Here is a 17065-nt window from a genome sequence, read left to right as displayed (position 1 = left end):
GACTACAGCTGGGCATCACTGTGAGTTTGGAGTTTTCCATCTTTTTCCCAAGCATATGAGTGTGTTGGATGTTAATAATACTCGGAATGATAAATCAACCTAGAAAGGAAGAACTGAAGAAACAATATATAAATTAAATCAAGGCAGGGGTATTAAAACGAATCCATCTCCACATCTCCTAGTACAGCTTCACTTATAGGGCTCTTCTCGAAACAGAGTGTAGCATTGATTTTCATGAAATTGCAACTTGAGTTGTGCCCAAACAAAACAAAATAAGAAAACCGGAACTATTTGCAAAAGGCCTCAGGGATACAAGATGCAACTGTCTAATGAAAGCAGACTTTTAAAATGCTTCAATTTTGAAAATGTGATTTTTGAGTGGAAATGTTCTAAATATTTTCTTTTTAAAAGAAAACAAAATTCCAAGACTATTTGAACCATTCACGTTCAAACATTCAAATGAAACAAACGAGCAAACAATAATCACAGCACAGTCACTGCGGCTCTGGTCAGAGCTCATCCTCTCTCCATCCCTGCGGCGCCATCCCCATCTGGTGGCCTTTTCAGAAGTGGCAGCTGGAGGCTTGTCTGGTGATGTGACAGCAGTTACGGAGGGAGTTTGGGGGAATGGTAAGTCTAGTGCGGGGGGGTTGAAGGTGCTTTGAGGCGGGTCAGTCTTTGTGCTGGGGCTAGGAAGTAAGTGCTCTGGGAATGAGGCCCCCCTGGAGTGGGGGGGATGAGCAGGTGAAGATGCTGAGAGCTCAGTGGGTACACCTTGGAGATTTTAGGAGGCCAGGGAGGACTTCCCTGTAGACCTGGCAGTATGTGCCGTAAGCATTGACTCTGCTCTCTTTCCCCCTTACAATAGCGCTGTTGTCTACTGTAAATGGCAATCACCTGCCTGTTTTACAGACTAATGTCAGGGGTCCTTAGAAGTTTGGGAATTGTCTGCCTTGTATAGTCGTCCCAGCAGAGTTTTTCTGACTTCCTGGAAGACTATAAGCCCAGATATTAGTGGTGACACTTCCTTTGGGAATAAATGGATAATAAGGGATGAATAAAGGTTGCAACTTTCATTCTGTTGTATTACTGTTTATATGGGCTTAGCATGTACTGTATACACGGTATAACATTTGAAAGGTGTGAAGGGGTGCACAGTGCAAGTGAAGCTTCCTCCTACCCAGAAGCAACCACTCGTAGCAATTTCTTATGTGTACTTCCAGAGATATTTTACGTTAATATCAGCATATATGTGTTTAATATAGCTTTACACAAATAGTAACACACTACACAAACTACTCTGCATCTGGCTTTTTCACTTAAAAACATATCTAGGTTCTTTTTCCACAGCAATCCTTGTAGCTTTTGCATTCTTTTTAATACTTTGTTCTCTGGGCGCTTCTTCACATACCTAGTCCTGTAATGATGGGCCCTAATCTTTTGCTATTACAAACGATACTGCAGTGTAATCTTTATCCATGTGTCTTTTTGTCCATGTGTCATTTTGCACATGTGTGATTATCTCTAGGATAAAAGCCCAGAAATAGATTCAGTAAGTCAAGTTTTTGTATTTCTAAAATTTTGATCGATTTTTGCCAAGTTGCTCTTCGTGAAGATTGTACCAGTTTTGGTTCTCAACCACAGGTGTGTGAGAGAGCTTTTTTTCCCCACACCTCTGCCAAAGAGGTGGTGTTCAACTAGTCAACCATTTTCCCCCAGTAGTGAAGAGCTGTGTGTCATTAACATTTAAATTTGCATTTCTTACTATGAATGTGAATGAGCATGATTTCATATGTCCGGGTACCTTTCCTTTTCTGTGAATTTTTGGTTCACGATCACTGTTCTTTTCCTTATTGAGGTATACAGGTTCTTTATAAACTGCAATAGGTGAACCAGTTATTTTCCTCAGTCGTTGATCTTTTTACAACGTTTATGGTGTTTTTACCACGCAGAACGGTTTAAATTTTGGAATCAAGTTTATTAATCTTTTCTATCTTCTGGGTTTAGTGTTCCTTATGAGGACAGCCTTTTCTCCCATGGTTTCCTCTATTATTTCTATAGCTACAGTTCTCACATGGAAATATTTTCTCTATCTGGAAGTTATTTTGGCATATGGTATGAGGCAGAGATCCAAGTTACATTTTTTCACTTGTTTGAGTACCATTTAGTGAACAATCCATCACTTCCCTATCGATTTGTCATATACCAACAGGAATATGGGCTCGTTCATGTGTCTGTGCAAGCTGTTCCCATAGGAGCATTTCCCATCTCCTCTGGTGCCCACCTTCTCGGATGGATCAACTGTTTGAGGCCGTCAGGAGCCCCCCTTCCTCCCAGTTTTTGGAATATGACTGTATCATGTGCTACCTTGAAATAGTCCGTTATTTTTGTCATCTGCTGTTGTGGGGTTTTGTATGGTGGTTGACTGTGCTGCAATAAAGAGAATGGGAACATCTGGGGAAGCTGGGACCAAGCAGCTAGGACGAGGAGAGTGGGAGCCTGCTGTACTGAGCTCAAACCCCCCTCACTTCCTGTGACCCCCTAGGACACCTGTCCCTACCGCTGATATCATAACTCCTCCCTCTGAATGAAGGTCTCCGTTTCCATGCATTTCCTGCCTATCTTCGGTTACTTTCACTCTTGTAGTTCTTAGCTGCTTGCAGGCCCAGTGACCATTGCCCGAGTATAATTTGCTGCTACCTGTGTCTCCCTCATCCTGATTTCCTCCTCCACGTGGACTGCTCTGTATGGGTGTCTGGGTGCTTGTGTCTTTCTGTTCTAGTCTGCTTTGGCTTTTATTATTTCTGGCCTTTGCTAGTATCTACGTATGCCTTGAGGTTCTACTTGTCTGGTTTTCAAATCACTGCTTTTTCCAAATATATGATCCATGTATTTTTCTGGATCCCAAGCACTTGCTGGCTGTGTTCCATCTCTTGGTCTACACAGTACTTTTTCAAACATTGTGTCAGTAGAGGTGAGAGCTCCATTGTCCAATGGGCTCTAGTTAAATTTTTATTTTTAATTTATTTTTTTGAATTTTTGAATTTTATTTAATTTATTTTTTTATACAGCAGGTTCTTATTAGATTACAGCAGGTTCTGTATAGATTGACATATATACACTAATATGTATAAAATGGATAACTAATTTATTTTTAATTTAAATTGCTCAAAGTAGATTTTAAAAAATATCAGAGACAATCCTGATTAGCATGTAAAGTGGGATAAAAGGCATTGCCTTTCTTTGTGATCACAGTTAATGGCATAGAGCCCACAATGGCCAACAGAAGGAAAAAGATACCAACAGGGACAGATTCCCTACGGTTCAAACCAAGAGGCTGTGTAGGTACTGTGCACCAAGTAAATTCCCTACTCGCCTGCTGCTAGTTCCTGATAGCAATCTTGTTACAAGCAATGAGTTCCTGGAAGGCCCAATGTGGTCCTGATTAATCCATTGTGTTACATCCAGAGTGCACAAGAGGAGACGCACTGGTCCACTGACGGAGTGAGTTTACAGTAGGGTCTGGCTCCCTGATGGCAGCTTCATACAGTGACTGTGGGCATTAGGGGACCTGGGCTCTGCGGTAGCCCACGTGGGTTTTAGATCCGACTTCTTCTCACCGTTCCTACTACCGTAGATTTAGTCCGAGATCTGTGTCATGCCTGGACTATGTAGTGCAGTGATGTATGTCTCCCATCTTTTCTGAAATATGGACCTGACATTTCCTGCTTAGAAACCTTGCCTCCCACTGCCTATCTGTGAACCTAACCTGATTAACCTCATCTCTAGGATCTCTCGCATTTGGGTCCTGCATGCACCTTGCAGCTTCATCAGCCATCAGCGTCCCCATCCTCACTGTACTGCAACCGCACACAAGTGCTACCAGGCTCTCCTGAGGCCCCTTCCTTCATATTTGCTCTGTCCTCTGACCAGCCTCCTCCTCTCTTCATTCAGTCAATTCCTTCTCATCCTCCAGGATCCAAGTAGGTGACATCTGTCTGTAAAACTCCTCTGACTTCCTCAGGCAGAATGAATTGTGACATTCTTATGGGCTCATATACCTCAATTTAAGCTCTCAGCCCTTTGAATCATTATGTGTTTATCCTTCTGTTTCTAAAATAAGGGTCACAAACGTACAGTGGTCTGAGGGTAGTGAACCCGGGTTCCACAAAGCCATGGGATAAAGATGGTTCACATTTCTGGACTGGCCATTTTTTTTAAAGATTCAGGAATCCTTAAGACAGGCAGGACTGGAGAATCCACATACATGTGAATTGTAAAGATAAAAGTGTTTGCTTTTGCAGGGAAGCACTTTCTGCTCGTCCTATGTTCCTTTTTGTCAGCCTTTTGGCTGCTTCGCTATTGGGCGTCTCCTCTCTACATCTCTCCAGCATGAGATTCCCTATTCCTCACTGCCCTGCCCCCTACCTCTTTGTCAAATAACCAGGCGAACAAATGTATAAGCAGTTTTAATCTCTTCTAATCCTGTTTCCTTCCTTTGGGGTTAGAATAGATTTTTTAATTTTTAATTTTATTTTTTTGGCCGCACTGTGCAGCTTGCAAGATCTTAGTTTCCCAATCAGGGATCAAACCTGGGCCCTTGGCAGTGAAAGCTCCAGGCCCTAACCACTGGACTGCCAGGAAATTCCCAGGAATAGATTTTTTTAAATTAGACAATTCTCTCACCCTTGTTTACTTAAAGGGTATCTATAGCAACCTTAAGAGGTATATACTGTAATTTTATTTGGAAGTGAGAACATTGTGTGTGTGTAAGAGAGGTAGGTGAGCTCTGTAACAAGGAAGTGCAAATATCATTCATCAAAATAGTGCAGATAGAACAGCTACACGACAGACCTGGAGACACTTACAGTTGTTCTGCGCTATAAACTGAGCCCTAGCCCTGCGCCATCATCCCTGCTTGGGCACCTCTCCCAGTGGGACAGCCCCCGACGGCCAGGTTTCCAGTTGTCGTTGGCTACAGTGGTTTTGCACTGGCATTGTAAGATCACAGAGAGAAAATGGGTAGGAAGGATGGGGAAGATTTCTCCTTCAGAAAATGTTTCTGGGTCCCTGGTCCCATTTCCTTGCTCCTTTCCACAAAGCCAGGCCACGAGTGAGTAAGCTTTACTATTATAGTGGAAGAGACTGGGTTTCTGGGTTGATTTTGGAAAGTGTGTGTGTAAACACACATATATAGATAGAAATATAGATAGATATCTAGATAGATATAGAAACACACACCCCTTCCTACCCTTTTTCACTCTCTAGTCTTTGTACAATGCTAGTGCAAAATCATGGTAGCCAGTGACAACTGGAAACCTGACTGCTAGGTGCTGTGAACGTGTGTGTGCGCATGCACACACACACGCACACATTACATACTCATCCATTTCATTCAGTGAGTGTTTATCAGGTGCTCACAGTGTGCCATGAGTGCTGGCCTGGGAATCCAACATTGATTGAATCAGACCCTGTCCCTGACTTCATCGAGCTTACACTCTAGTGGCAGAAACAGAAGGTAAGCAAAGCATCAGCAAACAGTATTGTGAAGAAAATGAACCATCATAGAAGAACTGGAGAAAGAGAGGCCGTCAGTGTGGGGAGCCTAGCACCGGTCCTCCATCCTCATGATTGACACCTCCAGTAAGAGGTCTGGGAAACTGAGTCACCAATATAAGGCAAATTGCACTTTGTCCCTAGGTTTGCCTGGTGGGAGGGCGAGGGTGGGGAAGGGAGGTAAAGAGGGAGATAAGAAAATAGAGTGATTCCACATCTTTCTTCAAGTCATGATCCTGAAGATCTGGAAGAGTTGGGAGATTGTGTTTGGAAGACATTTGGTGTTCAGAGGAGAGGCGGGCATGCAGGGGAGGGGTAAGTTGGCCTGGAGTGGAGAGGAAGGGGGACGACTGGAAAGATGGGCTTCAGTTCGAGCCAGCAAGGCCCAGAAACTGCAGGACATAGGAGGGGCTGGTGGCAATCGGTGCTTTTGGAAGCTGTCAGGAGAATGGGTTAATTATAAAGCCTAATCGAGGTGGACCTGTGACAGGAGAGGCCTGACCTCCTTCTGGCTGGAGGACTCACTTGGTCTTGGACAGTAGTGTGGGAAGTAAGAGGGAACTGGCAAGAACTGCTGTATGCTTGGGCTCAGGGCCTGCAGAAGGGGCAGGTGGACAGGCTGAAGCATGATGCCAGCCAGGCATGGAGGATGGCTTCATGCTTCATGCATGAGCCAGCACAGTCCATGAGACAGCCCGTGGGACCAGTCTCTACTGCAGCTCTGGGAGCCCTGCTGTTTCCTCCTGTGGCCGGGAAGCTCAGACCTGCACCAGAATGGTATGTGACAGGCTGGAGAAGGAGAGCAGAAGGAACCTTTAAATCCACATCCCCATCTTTGATGACAGCTGTCTCCAGGATTGTAGCAGTGACGATGAAGGAAAGTTGCCTGTTTCTTGAGGCTGCCTCTGGGGCTTGCTCATTTCATCCTGAAAGCTGGGATGTGACCCTGAAGGTGTGAAAAAGGTTCTGCCATTTTCTTGTTGCAAGGCAAGCAAAGTGCCTTTTATAACCGGGCACAACCCAGAGTTACCTCTTGTCCTGTGATCATTAGATTGGGTCACCCCAGTTTCATAGCCAGGTTGTAAAGACAGCCATTCTGCATCATTGAATTACCATTTTATTATTATTATTGACCTCTGAGTCTTCATATTAAATTACCTACTTGTGAATTAAGTGATACTTTCAAATATCAATTTGTGAACTTAGTTTGGGTTTTGTTAATATTTAACCAGAGATTATAATTTTTTAAAATAAGGAATGTTGAAGATTTGCTTCTTTCAGAAATAAGATTTTACTTAACTCAAACTTACCAAAAGAGCATTTATTTTTAAACAGCTTTTGCAGTATACTTGACATACAAAAAACTGCACGTAAGTTTTTTTGTTTGTTTGTTTGTTTGTTTGTTTTGCGGTACGCGGGCCTCTCACAGCTGTGGCCTCTCCCGTTGCGGAGCACAGGCTCCGGACGCGCAGGCTCAGCGGCCATGGCTCACGGGCCCAGCCGCTCCGTGGCATGTGGGATCTTCCCGGACCGGGGCACGAACCCGCGTCCCCTGCATTGGCAGGCGGACTCTCAACCACTGCACCACCAGGGAAGCCCTGCACATAAGTTTTGACATATGTTTTGCCAGTGAAACTATTACCACAATTGAGATAATGCACAAGTTCATTACTCTTAAGCATTTTTTTCATGCCCTTTTGTGATTATGGCTGCCCCTCCCTATCCCCAAGCAACCATGGGTCTGCCTTCTGTCATTATCTATTGGTTTGCATTTATAAGAATTTCATGTGGGCTTCCCTGGTGGCGCAGTGGTTGGGAGTCCGCCTGCCGATGCGGGGGACGCGGGTTCGTGCCCCGGTCCGGGAAGATCGCACATGCCACGGAGCGGCTGGGCCCGTGAGCCATGGCCGCTGAGCCTGCGCGTCCGGAGCCTGTGCTCCACAACGGGAGAGGCCACAGCACTGAGAGGCCCGCGTACCGCAAAAAAAAAAAAAAAAAAAAAAAAAAAAAAAAAAAGAATTTCATGTAAATGTAATCGTGCAGTAAGTACTCTTAGAGAGGGGTTGACTTCTTTCAATTAGTGTAATTGTTTTGCGACTCCTCTATTTTGTTGCATGTTTCAATAGTATATGCCTTTCTATTACTGAGTAGTACTCAGTTGTATGAATATACTACAGTTTATCTGTTCACCTGTCAATGGACATTTGGGTTGCTTCCAGTTTTGGCTATGAATAGTTGTGTACAAGTCTTTGTATGGAAATTTGATTTCATTTCTTTTGGATAACTACCTAGAAATGAAATGGCTCAGTCATATGGTAGGTGCATGTTTAGCTTTGTAAGTAATTGCTAAGCTACCTTCCAAAATGGTTGCATACCAGAATAATGTAGGCCTCATAAAATGAGATGAAATATCTTTCCTTCCTCTTCAACTTTCTAGAAGAGTTTGCATAGCATTAGTGTTATTTATTCCTTAAATATTTCTTAGAATTCACCAGGGAAGCTCTCTGGGAGTAGAGTTTTCTTCATAGGAAAGTTTTAAACTACAAATTCAATATCTTTAATAGATGTTTATCTGATATCAATCCACATCAGGTCATGTATTTCTTCTTGAGTGACTGTTAGGAGTTTTTGTCTTTCAAGGAATTTTTCCATTTCATCTAAGTTGTCAAATTTATTGGCATAAAATTGTTCAAAATATTCCCTTATTATTCTTTTAATATCTCTTTCAATCCTAAAGTTCACAATTTTTGTCTTCTCTCTATTTTCCTGATCAGTCTGGCTAGAGGTTTATCAATTTTATTGATTTTAAAGAATCAGTTTTTGGTTTCACTTAATTGTCTAATATTTTTGTTTTATGTTTCATTGATTTCTACTCTCTATATATCCTTTTTTTCTACTTACTTTGGGTTAAATTTGCTCTTATTTTTCTAAGTTGGAAGATGATGCCATTGATTTGAGACTTATTGCCTTTTCTAATATAGGTATTTAGTGTTGTAAATTTTCCTCTATGTATTGCTTTAGCTGCATCCCACATATTTTTAACATGTTGTGTTCTTATTTTCACTTAGTTCAGAATGCTTTTTAAGATTCCACATATGAATGAAATTATGTGATATTTGTCTTCCTCTGTCTGACTTATTTCACAAGGTCCTTCTGTGTTATCACCAATGTCAAGATTTTATTCTTTTTTATGCCTGAATAATATTCCATTGTGTATATATACCACATCTTCTTTTTTTTTTTTTTTTTTTTTTTTTTTTCCACATCTTCTTTATCCATTCATCCACCAGTGGACATTTAGGTTTCCACATCTTGACTATTGTAAATAATGATGCAATGAATATAGGGATTCATATATCTTTTCAAATTAGTGTTTTTGTTTCCTTTGGACACATACCCAGCAGTGGAATTTTGGGGTCATATGGTAGTTCTGTTTTTAATTTTTTGAGGAACCTCCATACTGTTTTCCCTAATGGCTGCACCAATTTATATTCCTACCAACAGTGAACAAGGGTTCCCTTTTCTCCACATCCTTGCCAACACTTGTTATTTCTTGTCCTTTTGATAATAGCCATTCTGACAGGTGTGAGCTGATATCCCACTGATAATTAGTGACATTGAACATCTTTTCATGTGCCTCTTGGCCATCTTTATGCCTTCTTTGGAAAAATGTCTATTCAGATCATCTGAACTGGACTCTTTTTTATACCTTTCATGTCTTAACATGTTCATAGTTTCTTTAACTTCTTGAATCTATGGACTATAGTCATAATAACTTTTAATGTTCTGGTCACCTAGTTCTATCATCTATGTCGTTTCTGGATTGTTTTCAATTGATAGATTTTATTTCTTCTTTATGGGTTGTATTTTCTTCCTTGTTTGCCTGCCTGGTCATTTCTTAATGGATGCCACACCTTGTAAATTATCTTTTTTTTTGGATTCCTATAAATATTCTTGAGCTTTGTTCTACGATGTGATTCATTCAGAAAGTTTGATCCTTGGACTTCCCTGGTGGTCCAGTGGTTAAGAATCCATGCTTCCAATGCAGGGGGTGAGGGTTCGATCCCTGGTTGGGGAACTAGGATCCCACATGCCATACAATGTGGCCAAAATAAAATAAAATAAAATAAAAGTTTGATCCTTGCAGGCCTCATGTTTTTAGCTTTAGGCAGGACCAGAGCTATGTTTATAAAGTCCAATAGTTTACTTCTTACAACTTTAACTGATGCCCCCTGACCCTTTGGCTTCTGCTTCTCCCAGCTACATAATCTCTCCCCGCTTTCCAGTTTAAAGTCCTGGATGCACGACTATGATTAGCTTGTCCTTCTACACCAGAAGCCTCACACACCGCTAGACAGCTTGCCTCTGGATGAGCTACCTTTGGGGCAGGAACCCACTCTGTATTCACTTAGCTGTTGCCAGGGGCACAGGGTCCTACGCAAAAATCATTATCTCAGCAGGTCTTCATCATGTATCTTCCCTTAGAGAATGGGCTGGGGATGTAGACACATGCAGACTAACATATACAGATTACTCTGACTTAATACATCCTCATTATTCAGTATCTAATTGATTCATTGGGTGACTAGTCATGCAGCTCTTCTAAGTGCCAGGATGCAGAGATGAATGAGAAAATAGGATCTGACCCAGAAACTTAGACTGCAAGAGGAAATATAATAACATATATGGAAACGATGAAGGCCAAATTTAGGGTAGTGGTCATTTTTAGGAAAGAAATGAAAAAAAGTAAATATTTAAGCTGAGACATGTACTGTGGCAAGTACTACAGGGATGGTACTTTACTAAGTACCCGTGGTGTGGGGACAGAAGGTCAATATGGGGGCTCTGGCCTGATAGGCCTGTTTAAAAGCTCAGCTCTGCTACATCCTAAATTTAACTTTGCTGTGCCTCAATTTCCTCATCTATAAAGGAGATAATAATAGAACTTAGTACAAGAAGTGGTAGGGATTAAAAGAGCCATTTTGTGTAAAATAATTGGCCCAGTGTATTGTCTCCATAAATGTTAACTATTATTATCAACCATATTTCAGTGCAATTGAGTTCCTGTTCCAGACGTCCCAGCAAGGGAGGCTTGAACCAGATGGGATTTCTGGGGCAGTTCCTGGAGACTTTTACGGCCAAGATTAAATACTGCAGTTCCTCTCACTCAGAGTATATCATCCACTCCCTTGCAAAATCTCTCTGGCCTCTGGCCACCCGCATTCTTATGTGGCTTCATTTGGTTGCAGCTGCCTTGGGTGTAACTTAGATGACTTCAACTTTCCAGGTGCATTCCGGGTGGCACGCAGTCCTGATGATGGACCCAGCTTGTAGCCATGATGGGAAGGTTCAGATCAAACCCACATCCCACTCTGGCCCCTGAGGCTGGGAACCTCAGGCTGGAACTCCCCTGCATCTGTAGAGTTTAGACTCCCAACATAAAGTGATGTGTGTTCAGTGTCTACTGTGGCCCAGATGCTGTCCTAAGCAAACTCATGGGCACACTCTCATGTAAACCTAATAGTACTTCATGAGTTGGGAGTATTGTTATCACCATTTTACAGACAGGTAAAGTGAGGCTCAGAGAGGTAAAAATGACTGGCCATACTCAGGTTTTCTCAATCCAAAGCCTTGTGCTTATTCCTTTACACCCTAGCTTGTCCCCAGACTGGCCAAGATTAAACAATGCAGCAACTTCCAATCACTACAGGCATTTTCCTGAAAGATTGAATATGAAAGATAAAAATCTGCCAAAGATGCCTTTATAAAGAGAAAAATTCACCATACTACCTTGAATTTTGGTGTTTGGGTATTTTCTTTTAATTTTTTCTAGCAATGATTTGGGATATTCCCTTTGTATGGTTTGAATGCATTCCAGCATTGGTATTATCGGTAAGCTTATTTCCAGAAATAGGATTTATAAGGCCAAGGTTTATACTCTTACATGTTTGGCTGATCTAGGTAGAGGGAGATCGAGGGGAATTTAATTTATTAATATTATATGCATATCTCTTTGTTCCCAGTATGACCAAAGTAGATTATATGTTCATGAGGCCCTTTAATTGCCCTTTCCTGCTACAGGAATCTGTGTTAGGGCACCCAAAAGAATGGATCTTGAATTGTAGAAGGCATTTGCTACATTTTAGGAAAAGAGGAACCAGTCTTCATTGCTTTGCATTAGCAGCTCACATCTCAGTTCTGAAAGGAAAGAGCCTCCACGTGTTGTCAACACTGCCTGCCTGTGTGTTCACTGGTATACACTGGCCTCAGAGCCAACACGAGGTCTGCCTTTGCAGCATCTCAGTGGACAGGGAATCATCTGTATTCCCTTTCCTTAGAGGCACCCAGGAAGGAATGACAGCATCCACTAGATAAGATTGAACACTTTTTACTTTCTCAAGTTCTAATACTATTCTGATTTTAAACAAGCTCCAGTATTCTCATTTGAAACAAGGAAATGATGTTAATGAATGATATAGAGAAGCTTCACTGTGACCTCATTAGTATAGCCACTAATGACCCATTATTAAGTTACCATGCATGAAGTTTTCTTGAAACAAGCTGATATATTTAGAAGAACAAATTTAAAGTCAGAAGCATAAGGGGAAATGGCAAGGTCCTTATTTTGCTCCTCACCCAAGAGCTTCTCTCTCCTTGCTCTGAAAAGAGAACTCAAGAGATGAAGCTGCTGATCCTTACGAAGACCACCACACAGGGCAGGCTGGGAGCTGAGCTAGAATCAGATTCGCCTAAAATAATTGTCCTATGTAGGGTACCTTATTTTTTGTTTTGTTTTTAAATTTTGTAATTGGACATAACTTTTAATGTTCAGCTAGCTTGGGGCTTCAAAGATATTTTATATTAACTGTGAGCTCTTTGTCTACCCAAGGACTTTTGATTATTAAAGAGAAGTGGAATGAATTTTAAAAATGTATTCCAGGCTTACAGAAAATTGTAGATAATTACAGAAATTATAGAGCAATAAAGAACATTATATATAAAATTGAAGACTTCATCTCTTCTTCTCTGGAGATGACCACTACCCTGAATTTGGTGTTTACCATTTCCATATATGTTTTTATATTTTTCTAAATATCATGTATCCCTAAATAGTATGTGGTTTTGCTCTGCATGTATTTAAACTTCATAAAAATGATAGCATGCTGTTCATGTTCTTCAAACTACTTGTCACTATCAATATATTGTGCTTTTGAGAATCATCCAAGTTAGTCCATATCACTGTATTTCATTCATTTGCTGAAATACAGTGTATAGAGTATTCCATTTGTAGATATTTATGCTGTTTCTAATTATTAGCTATTAACAGTACAAAACGGTGTAATATTTTGTATTCTTGTACATGTCTGTCATCCTTATACATGCAAAGGTTACTCTAGTATAAACCTGGAAGTGGAATTGCTGGGTTGCAGGATATGCACATCTTCAAATGTATTAAGTTTCTCCAAAATGATTTTATCAACTTAGACTCCCAGAAGCAATAAAGAGGAGTTCTTGTTGTCTCGTTCTGTGCTTAGTGTCATCAGGCACTAATTTTTGTCGATCTTCAACCTGAGAGGTGTGAAACAATATCTCACTATGGGTTTAGCTTACATTTCCTTTCCCTGATTTCTGGTGAAGATGAGTAGCATTCATATATTTATTGGCGATTTAATTTTCTTCCTCAGTGAAATGCCCATTATCTTTTGCTCATTTTTCCATTGCCCATTTTTCCCCTGGGTAGTTTGTCTTTTTCATACTGACTTAGAGGGGTTCTCTTTGTATTGACTTTACTAATACTTTGTGGTTTATATGTGTTATAGTTAGCTTCTCCCAGGCTGTGGCTTTTCTTTATCCTTAGTCTTTCAATGTATACAAATTTTAAATTTTAACATATGCATATGTATTAAATTTTCCCTTTTTGATTTCCCTTTTGGGTTTCTTGTCTAAAAAAATTCTTATCCTAATATCTAGAAGTTGTAAGGTTTTGCTTTTTACGTTTTCACTTAAACTTCCTAGAATTTATTTTTGTGTCTGGTATGAGGAAGGGCTAACTGTATTTTGTCTTATATAGCTAATAGTTGTCTCAGCACCATTTGTTAAATAGTTCATTTCCTTCCTGCTGATAAGTAATGACACATCTATCATGAATCAAGATTCCGTATGTGTATGAGCCTGTGTCATTCCATGTTTCTGTTCTTGCACCAAGACCACATTCACATTTAATCATTGTGGTTTTAGAATGGGCTTGATATACAGTGGGGCCAGTGATCCACTTTGTTCTTATTCAAAATTGTCTTGGTTATTCCTGGATCTCAGTTCCTCCATAAAAATTTTGGAGCCACCTTGTAACGTTCCATGGAAAATCCTTTTGGAATGTTGAATAAAATTGATTTGGAATTGTATTAGAATTGTATAAATTGAAAAAGAATTGGCATTGGCATCTCGACTGTATTGAATCTTTCTATATGTGAATGTGATATAATTATCATTCATTTGGGTCTTTTAATAAAGTTTTATAAATCTCTTTCATATAATTAAGTAATTCATAGTTACCTTGTGGTTAACTTGGTAAATTGTTGCTGATATATGAAAATACAATTGCTATTTGTACGTTTTATATTGAGAAACCTTGCTAGACTCTTATTAATTCTAATAACTTGTAGGGTTTTTTTTTTTGATTCTCTAAAGAGCTGATATTATCTGCAAATAATGACGTATTTCTTTCCCTTCCTTATGCTTTTATTTGTTTTACTTAGTGTACTGGCTAAGAATAACTTCAAATACAGGCAATTCTGGGGATATCCTTGTATCACTTCTAATGTTAAACTGCTCTTAATGTTTCAGCATTAAGAATGACGCTTACCATAGTTAAAAAAATTTTTTTTTTTTACTGAATACCCATTGTCAGGTTTAGAAAGCTCTCTTCTATTCCTAAGAATAATGAATTTATTACATTCTTGCTTTTCAAATTGTTGAGTTGCTCACTCATTACGCTTTAGAAGCATCCTAAAAGTTTTGATATATAGTCTTTTCATTATAATACTCTTTGAATGTTTTCTAATTTTCTTCTTTGACCTGAGTTAATTAGAAAGGTTTTAAATTTTTCCAATTATATGGATTTTTCAGATGTATCTTCTTGTTATTTATTTTTAACTCAACTGCATTGTGGTTAGGAAGGTAGCCCACATGAAAACCAATTCTTGGTATTCATTCACGAGCTTGAACTTTGTCACAGGATTGACCATCAGTTTTTGAATAGTTCCTGTGTATTTGAGAAGATTGCATTTTCTTTAATTTGGGGCACCAGGTTATATATGGTCATCTGCTAGGTTAAACCTATTAATCAAGTTAAACAAGTCTGTTACATTCATAACAATTTCTCTCAATCACTGTGTGAGTGGCATAGGAAACCCCTCCACTCTGATCGTGGATTAGATTTGGCTGTATATAACAGAAAAATAAATAGGTAACAGTATCTTAAATAAGATAGAAGTTACACAAGCTAGTCTGGACTTTGTTTATATGAAAGAGAAATAAAATTCTATCTATGCCTACAGGTCCAAGGTGCTATAGTAGCTGCCTAGTGAGCCCAGAATATAGGTGTTACTGAACTTAGGTCTGGCTGCTCTCTGCTCAAAAGTCAATACTCAAGGTTCAAGTGCTTTAGCAAAGGAAACCATAAACAAGATGAAAAGACAACCCTCAGAATGGGAGAAAATATTTGCAAATGAAGCAACTGACAAGGGATTAATTTCCAAAATATACAAACAGCTCATGCAGCTCAATATCAAAAAACAAACAACCCAATCAAAAAAATGGGTGGAAGACCTAAATAGACACTTCTCCAAAGAAGAGATACAGATGGCCAACAAACACATGAAAAGATGCTCAACATCACTAATCATTAGAGAAATGCAGATCACAACTACAATGAGGTATCACCTCACACCAGTCAGAATGGCCATCATCAAAAAATCTAGAAACAATAAATGCTGGAGAGGGTGTGGAGAAAAGGGAACCCTCTTGCACTGTTGGTGGGAATGTAAATTGATACAGCCACTATGGAGAACAGTATGGAGGTTCCTTAAAAACCTAAAAATAGAACTACCATGTGACCTAACAATCCCACTCCTGGGCATATACCTGGAGAAAACCATAATTCAAAAAGATACATGTACCCCAATGTTCATTGCAGCACTATTTACAATAGCTAGGACATGGAAACAACCTAAATGTCCATCAATAGAAGAGTGGATAAAGAAGATGTGGTACATATATACAATGCAATAGTACTCAGCCATAAAAAGGAACGAAATTGTGCAATTTGCAGAAATGTGGATGGACCTAGAGCCTGACATATAGAGTGAAGTAAGTCAGAAAGAGAAAAATAAATATCGTACGATACCGCTTATATGTAGAATCTAGAAAAATGATACAGATGAACTTACTTGCAAAGCAGAAACAGAGACACAAATGTAGAGAACAGATGTCCCCCCCAGGTGGGGGGAGGGGGAAGGGGGAAGTGGGATGAATTGGGAGATTGGGATTGACATATGTACATTACTATGTATAAAATAGATAATTAATGAGAACCTGCTGTGTAGCACAGGGAACTCTACTCATTGCTCTGTGGTGCCCTAACTGAGAAGGAAATCCAAAAAAGAGGAGATATATGTATACGTATAGCTGATTCACTTTGCTGTACAGCGAAACTAACACAGCATTGTAAAGCAGCTATACTCCAATAAAACTTAATTTTAAAAAGTAAAATTAAATTAAATTAAAAAGAAAAGATTCAAGTGCTGGTAGAAACAGAAAGGTTGCTTTAATCAGAAAACCGGCATCCTGGGGAGAAGGTGGACTCATGTCTCAAAACCAACTCTGAAGATTTTGCTCAGCCATGAACATTTTTAAAGGGAAAAAGGGGGAGTAATCTCAATCATTGAGATTGGGGGTCAGCTTCATTGCCATCTCCCATTGCATGCAGGCTTGTCAACTCCTTGTAGTCTTTCTTTAGGTGCTATCTTGTTTTAACAGTTTGTTCATAGGATTACTGACAGGGAAGCTGGGGAAAAGATTTAGTCATCTGTTAATTACTTATTCTTCATTTTTACTTCTTTGATCTAAGGAAAGAACCAACAGGTTAAGCAAGGTATTGTGTGATCAAAAGGTTTAAAACGTATGCTTGGGCCGGAGATGAGTAGGGCATGGGGGCTCCTGGTTTAAGGTTAGTTACAATATAGCTTTGCTAAAGTGACAAGACAAAAGGAGCTCTCTCCTGTAGAGAGCTCTTTCCTGCCAAAAGCTGCTTACATAGGATTTGGTTACTCCCTCCCTGTAGCTACTGGGGATAGTGGTTTCTTCCCTCTACTTCTCCTCCCACCTCTGATTGATATCCAGAGGTGACTCACCTTTTCTAGGGAGAGCAGCTGTGTGACTTACGGCAGAATGTATGTGATGCAAGAGTCACATCTTTCTCCTGGGAGGACCTTGTGTTCCCCACCAGACA

At 40.0% G+C, this 17065-nt stretch overlaps 1 protein-coding gene across 1 annotated transcript in view; it reads left to right on the top strand.

Moving 5' to 3' along the window:
* FHOD3 (formin homology 2 domain containing 3) overlaps positions 1-17065 on the top strand; it is a 505940-nt gene that overhangs the window by 365875 nt on the left and 123000 nt on the right. The gene's annotated exons all lie outside the window — the stretch shown is intronic.

Source organism: Orcinus orca, chromosome 15, assembly GCF_937001465.1.
Source record: "Orcinus orca chromosome 15, mOrcOrc1.1, whole genome shotgun sequence".
Classification (NCBI taxonomy): Eukaryota; Metazoa; Chordata; class Mammalia; order Artiodactyla; family Delphinidae; genus Orcinus; species Orcinus orca.
This window is presented reverse-complemented; position numbering and strand designations above follow the sequence as displayed.